Source organism: Notolepis coatsorum, assembly GCF_963971535.1.
Source record: "Notolepis coatsorum genome assembly, chromosome: 19".
In the NCBI taxonomy this organism is placed as follows: Eukaryota; Metazoa; Chordata; class Actinopteri; order Aulopiformes; family Paralepididae; genus Notolepis; species Notolepis coatsorum.
The window spans coordinates 69,282,396-69,289,330 of record NC_140183.1 but is presented as its reverse complement, the minus strand read 5'-3'; the positions used below and the strand labels follow the sequence as shown (position 1 = coordinate 69,289,330).

The window sequence follows — 6,935 nt, the reverse complement described above, 5'->3', positions numbered from 1 at the left end:
AACCTCTGCCTCCCAACGAAGCGATAAACTCATCCCAATAGTATGCAACTGCAGAGCCGCAGAGCCAGCGGCGCTATCAGGTCCGGTCTGGGGACCGCTCCGCAGCGCCACCCACCCAATAGCTGAATTGCCAATGGCTGAATTGGAGTACTGCACTGTGCGGGCACAACTGTGAGCTCTGCGGCTCCGCAGCTGCACGCCTCTCGCTAATCCAGCACCAAGCTCCCGCACCAGTAAACTGTCAGGGGCATTTTGTGCCCCCCTTAAATGATTTTCGAGGGCATTTTGTCCATTTTCACGGGCATTTTGCCCCGAGCCCCCGTTAATTTCGCACCCTGCAATGCAGAGTAGAAAGTAACTGAGTTACAATACAATATACTATATACTATACAGTACAAAGCAGAAATGGGATGAGGTACAATTTAGGTACAATTTACAGTAAGGTGTAATGAGGTATGGGTTGTAGTGCAAATTCTTTGCCAATAAATATAAAGTGTGTTTAGGTGTTCTAAAGTGGGTAAAGTGGGTGCAGCAGTGAGTTGTTTGTTTAAAGTGAGTGTGTGCATGTAGATGTGTGTGCTGTGAGTGTATTTGATGGTTGTTACGATTGTTCATTGTTCAAGCCTTGTTCATTGAGCAATCATTGTTCATTGAGCATCATGATGGCCTGGTGATAGAATCTCCTTCTGAGTCTCTCTGTGCTTGCCATGAGACTCCGGTATCGCTTGCCTGACCGCAGCAGATCAAAAAGACAGTTGTTTGGGTGGCTGGAGTCTTTGATTATTCTCTTCGCCTTGCCCATGCACTGCTTGTTGTAAATGCCTTGAAGAGTGCGAAGCCCCCCTCCAATTGTGCATTCGGCTGAACGGGCCACTCTCTGTAGTCTGCTACGGTCTTGTGCAGTGCTATTCCCAAACCAGGAGGTGATATTGCCAGTCAGGATGCTCTCTATTGTGCATGAGTAGAAGTTCTTGAGGATATTCTGGCTCACGTTGAACTTCCTTAAGCGCCTAAGGAAGTAGAGGCGTTGTCGTGCCTTCTTGATTACACTGTCAATGTGTGTGGTCCATGTCAAGTCCTCGGATATGTGGACTCCGAGGTACTTAAAACTGTTCACTCTCCCAACCGGTGACCCATCGATGCTGAGGGGGCTGTAGTCCCTGACCCCCGACCTCCTAAAGTCCACAATAATCTCCTTTGTTTTGCTGACGTTCAGGGAGAAGCAGTTCTCTTGATACCATCCCGCTAGAAGCTTAACCTCCTCCAGGTAGGCCCTCTCGTCGTTTGCAGAGATCAGGCCCACCACTACTGTGTCGTCAGCAAATTTGATGATTGTGTTGTTGTTCCGCTGTGCCACGCAGTCATGTGTGTACAGGGAGTAGAGGAGGGGACTCAGAACACAGCCCTGGGGGGCCCCTATGTTGAGAGTGATGGATGAGGAGGTGCAGTTGCCTGCTCTCACCTCCTAGGGTCTGCCCATCAGAAAGTCCAAGACCCACTGGCAGAGGTCATAGTTCAAGCCCAGGTCCCTGAGCTTGGCTATGAGTTTGGAGGGGACTATGGTATTGAATGCTGAGCTGTAGTCGATAGTTCCCCTGCCTCTTGTTCAGGTGTGATGCTGCTGTGTGCAGCACATGGGCTATGGCGTCCTCCGTGGACCTGTTGGGGCGGTATGCAAATTGCAGGGGGTCCAGGTTGATGGAGAGGGAGGAGCACATGTAGCCCTTCACTAGCTTCTCAAAGCACTTCATGGCTATGGAGGTGAGAGCTACAGGGCGGTAGTCGTTGAGGCAAGCAGGCTTGGACAGGGGAGGAAATTAGGCCACTTTACTCGCCAAATGCGAGTATTTTTATGTTTGGCAAGTGATTCATGAAGACCACTCGCCAGTCTGGCAACTAAATAAAACAAAAAAAACATTCTGCAATCACGGTCACTGGCAAACGGTGCGCGTCTTCTGAGTGCTCGCTTTAGTTGACAGTGCACACGACCCGTGGACATATAATGTTTAATAAAAGTTCCTGTGATACTGGCCAACCCGCGGACATATAGAATGTTTAATAAAAGTTTGCGCAGTACTAGCTATCAGTCAAGGGAGCACTCGCAAACAGATAACGTTAAACACAGCAGAAGATGCAAAACAGACAGACTGACCAACGGGGAACTGCATCCAACCCTAGTACAACCCTCGAGTATAAGTTACTAAGGACACATTTAAATCACAGAGGTGTAATGTTAGTCTATTGGAACTGTATTCAGTGGTTAGCTTCTAGTTAGCGTTTTAGCTATAGCTGCTTGCTAGCTAACGTTAGCCCCGTGTGCGCGTGTGTGTGTGCTCAAAGCAGCCAGCCCCATGTTAGCTAGGTGTATCTGTTATGACTATAATGTTTCCAAAAATGCACCGGACTACGACGTAAGGTTAGACATTTTATTTCATGCTCAAAAGCCCCTGGCTTGCACATCGCAGTCACGAAAGGGGCTAGCTCAACCAGTGCACAACAGCACACCAACCCAACTGACGTTACCACAACACTTGACAGTACTTCACAGCACTGTCGTAAGACCACCTTGCCGTCTTAAAGGCACAGTGAACACCGTTGTGATGCCTACCCAGATGCATACACAACATTGAGAACCGAGGTTCAAAGTTAACCTGATTGATTGATTGAAAACTTTATTAACATATTGCAGAATGGGTACAATACAGTACGGCTCAATACACACAATTGTTAAGGGGATGCAGACCAGAGAAAGACTTTCGTCTTGTTTACATCAGGGTCCCCCATTTTCAATTCATAATAACATATGACATACACGACATACAGATAGACAATACTGCTACATCTATACATTTCACATCTATCTATACACTTCACAACATACTTTGGTTTTTTTCTTTCACTGCCCAACCCAGTCCAACCCAGCATCTTTCACTGCCCAGTTCAGCCCAACCCAGTCCAGAATAGATCCCTCTTTCATGTTAATATGTTTTATGCTAATATTGTGAAGAGTATAGACACTGTTATTAATGTTTTATGCTAATACATATTTTAAAGAGTAGAGACACGGTGTGATTATTACTATGATTGAAAATCAATTTAGACAAAGACATACAAAGAAGTACTTATCACAATTATCGATTTATTTTTGGCTGGTAAAAAATCTGTTTGGCTGGTAAAAAAAATCAGATACTCGCCAGTTGGCTGGTAAGCCAAAACGTTAGTTTCCTCCCCTGGGCTTGGATTTTTTGGGTACAGGGATAATGGTGGACTTATTCAGACAGGTGGGGATGACAGCCTGTTCTAAGGACAGAGGACAGGTTAAATATGTCAGTGAATACCGGGGCCAGTTGGTCGGCACAGACTTTTAGGACGCGGCCGGGGATGCCGTCCGGTCCTGCTGCCTTCCTGATATTCACTTTCTTAAAGGTCCTCCTCACCTCATGTTCTGTTATCCTGAACACTGAATCTCCATCAGCAGCCCCCCCCCCTCTATTGCAGTGGTTTGTAGGCTGGTGTTGTTATTCACAGCCTCAAACCTCGCATAGAAGGTATTGAGATAATTCTCTATGGAGATGTCACTGTTCAGTTTGAGGGAGGTGCCTTTGTAATCTGTCATCGTTCTGAGGCCCTGCCACATAGCTCTAGAGTCAGCCTGTTCACATTGAAGTTCAATTTTATCCCTGTAGCAAGCAAGAGGAGGATCAGAGGCACGGCTGTGGAGAGAGGTGTGGAATGAGGTCCGATCAGGGGTTTTGCTTAAAAAGAGAATATCTCATAGTACAACGATTACAAGTACAGTGAGTAACTGTGTGACTGTGTGGCGCAGTGGTTAGCCGTGCTGCTTCACGGCCAGAAGGTACTGGGTTCAAACCCCAGCAGGGGTTAGACCAGCAGGGGGGGCCTTTCTGTGTGGAGTTTGCACGTTCTTGCTGTGTTCGCGTGGGTTTCCTCCGGGGTTTCCTCCGGGGTTTCCTCCGGTTCCCTCTCACACAGAAAGACGTTAGGTTTCCTGTCGTTGCCCTTGACTGAGGTACTGGCGTTACAACTGGAGCTGGTCCTCCGGGCCCCCTGCACTATGTGTGGCTGCCCACTGCTCCTACCCCCTGTCCCCTGACATGTCCCCAAGGGGATACATAACGGTTCGACTTAACTTAAAGCCCTTAACTGGCCCTACTACAGGTGGGATTTGTCGTCCTGACTAAAACAAACTTGAGTAGAATTGCTTTCGATGTGTTAGTGTCTTCGCGGTCTAACTGCCATTTCAGATAGTTTCTTTACTTTAGAGAGAGAGATAGAGAGAGAGAGAGAGAGAGAGAGAAAGAGAGAGAGAGAGAGAGAGAGAGAGAGAGAGAGAGAGAGAGAGAGAGAGAGAGAGAGAGAGAGAGAGAGACAGGGACAGAGACAGAGACAGAGACAGAGAGAGCAGAGTAATTGTGAGACATTCTCTCTCTATTCAGCCCCTCCCTCTCTCCCTCCTGTGGATTCCTCAGCTCTTTCACTAACAGTTATATAAGACACAGGGGCTTATTTCTTTTATTAATTCACTGTTTTCATTGTTTCAGGCTCCGGTCCCTTTGAGCACACTGTCAGAAGACCAGCCAGACCACCTAACAGGGATTTTCTACTTCACCAGGTAGGCACAATGGAGAGAAAACATTACACACACACACACACACACACACACACACACACACACACACGCACACACACACACGCGCATGCACGCACGCACGCACGCACACACACACACACACACACACACACACACACACACACACACACACACACACACACACACACACGCACACACACCCACACACACCCACACACACACATTCCCTATATTATCCAGATGAGGGGTTACCCGGCAGTGACCACCAGCATAGTACCTCACTGTTCATGTTGTAATCCAGCAGCAGGGTGAATGAGTGACACGGGGGGATTACAGGGCTGGATTAATAGAGAGCTTTAATGTGGAGGCTGAAGTAGATGTTGGAAAGGATTTGAGTGTTTTTTCTTTTTATTAGTTATATTTTTGGGTTCTATATTTGTTTTATAGTTTCTATGGTTACATTTTCTTTATTTAATGGTCCTAGAAAAGTCTTTGATGCTGGAAAGTATTGCATGTAGCTTCTGGTGATGGCCATTGGCTTCCCTCTATTATTGCAGTGGTAGTTTAAACAGCACACAGGAGCCCAGTACCCTTCACAAATAAGTGTAGCTTACGTGTCGTTTTAATTTGAATTTAATTTAATTTAATTTCAAACCTTTATTTATTATTTTAAATGTTTTATTTAACCTTTATTTAACCAGGAAAGTCACATTGAGATTCAAAATCTCTTTTTCAAGTGAGACCTGGCCAAGACAATCTGCAGCAAAGGAATACAAAAGTTGCACATAAATACAAAAAAGAACAACAAATTACACAAATACACTTAACAACCAATATCAGAGCCAGAGGCAACCTAGCAGGGCAGGCAGCAACTATAGACTATTAGGGCAATTAAAAACAACAACAGACCATTGATTCAACCTCTAGTCCCTTCACGAGGCATTTAAAAGCATCCAATGTTACATAGCCAGAGAGTTTCAGGTCATTCTGTAACATGGTCCAAGCCGAGGGAGCAGAATAACTAAATGATCCCTTTCCCATTTCTGTACGAACATTGGGAATGGACAATAGGAGCAGACTTTGAGAACGTAAAAAAAAAGAGGGGAGGAGACAGATAATTGCCTCGTAAATCAATATGTACCATTATTTACACCATATTTAAACTCGAAAGGCAACTGAGGTTTCCCTCATTTATAGTCACAAATCATAACAATAAGACAACAAGGCGAGGCAAACAAATAAGGATAACAAATCAATTAAAACACGCACAGCTTGATTGACGGTTGGAGGTCAAGGTTTTAAATTCTGCAACAGAGGGGAGAATCTCAAGCTTTAAGGACCGTTGGAGTTCATTCCTAGTGGGGCATCATAGCATGTGTGTGTGTGTGTGTTTGTGTGTGTCCACGCCTGTCCTGATGATGCGTGTGAGAAGGAATGTGGCCTTTGACACACTGTTGTATCCATCCAGAGAATGAGATGGACCACAGCAAAGCCTTGTGTGGTAGGCACCCCTGCTGTCTCCCACCAGGGACTCTACCGTGTGTGTGTGTGTGTGTGTGCGTGTGTGTGTGTGTGTGTGTGTGTGTGTGTGTGTGTGTGTGTGTGTGTGTGTGTGGTGTGTGTGTGTGTGTGTGTGTGTGTGTGTGTGTGTGTGTGTGTGTGTGTGTGTGTGTGTGTGTGTGTGTGTGTGTGTGTGTGTGTGTGTGTGTGTGTGTCTGTGTGACAACAACTGTGTTGGTGTTGGGGGTCAGTGGTATATAACATGAGGAGAATAGTCTGTGTGGTTTAACCTTAGCAGTTGCCAAAACGGACACTGGTATGTGCAAGCAGGTCTTCAAGGTAATCACTTAATAGGCATGTAAGAACACACACACACACACACACACACACACACACACACACACACACACACACACACACACACACACACACACACACACACACACACACACACACACACACACACACACACACACACACACACACACACACACACACACACACACACACACACACACACACACACACACACACACACACACACACGCAGCAGGCAAAAGGAGTCCTGTATTTTCCAGCAGCTGCTGCCTAACTTTGGCTATCAAGAGGGGCTCAGAGAGAGAGACGGGGAGTCTCTCTTTCTGGGGAGACAAGTGCTAACCCTCTGAGGGAGGAGGTGGGAGGAAGGGAAGGAGGGAGGGAGGGAGGGAGAGAGAGAGGGAGAGAGAGGCAGAGACAGAGAGATGATGGATGAAAAGATGGACCATAGAAATAGAATTATGCATAGAACAGACGTTCCCATGACACATCGATGCTCTGAGAT

At 46.4% G+C, this 6,935-nt stretch overlaps 1 long non-coding RNA gene across 1 annotated transcript in view; it reads left to right on the top strand.

Moving 5' to 3' along the window:
* The first annotated feature begins 4,560 nt into the window (after nucleotides 1-4,560).
* The window catches only part of LOC311246056, a 40,621-nt gene continuing 38,246 nt past the window's right edge, over nucleotides 4,561-6,935 (top strand). Inside the window, exon 1 of the long non-coding RNA XR_014620774.1 lies at nucleotides 4,561-4,633. This is a non-coding gene — a long non-coding RNA (uncharacterized lncRNA). The remainder of the gene's footprint in view (nucleotides 4,634-6,935) is intronic.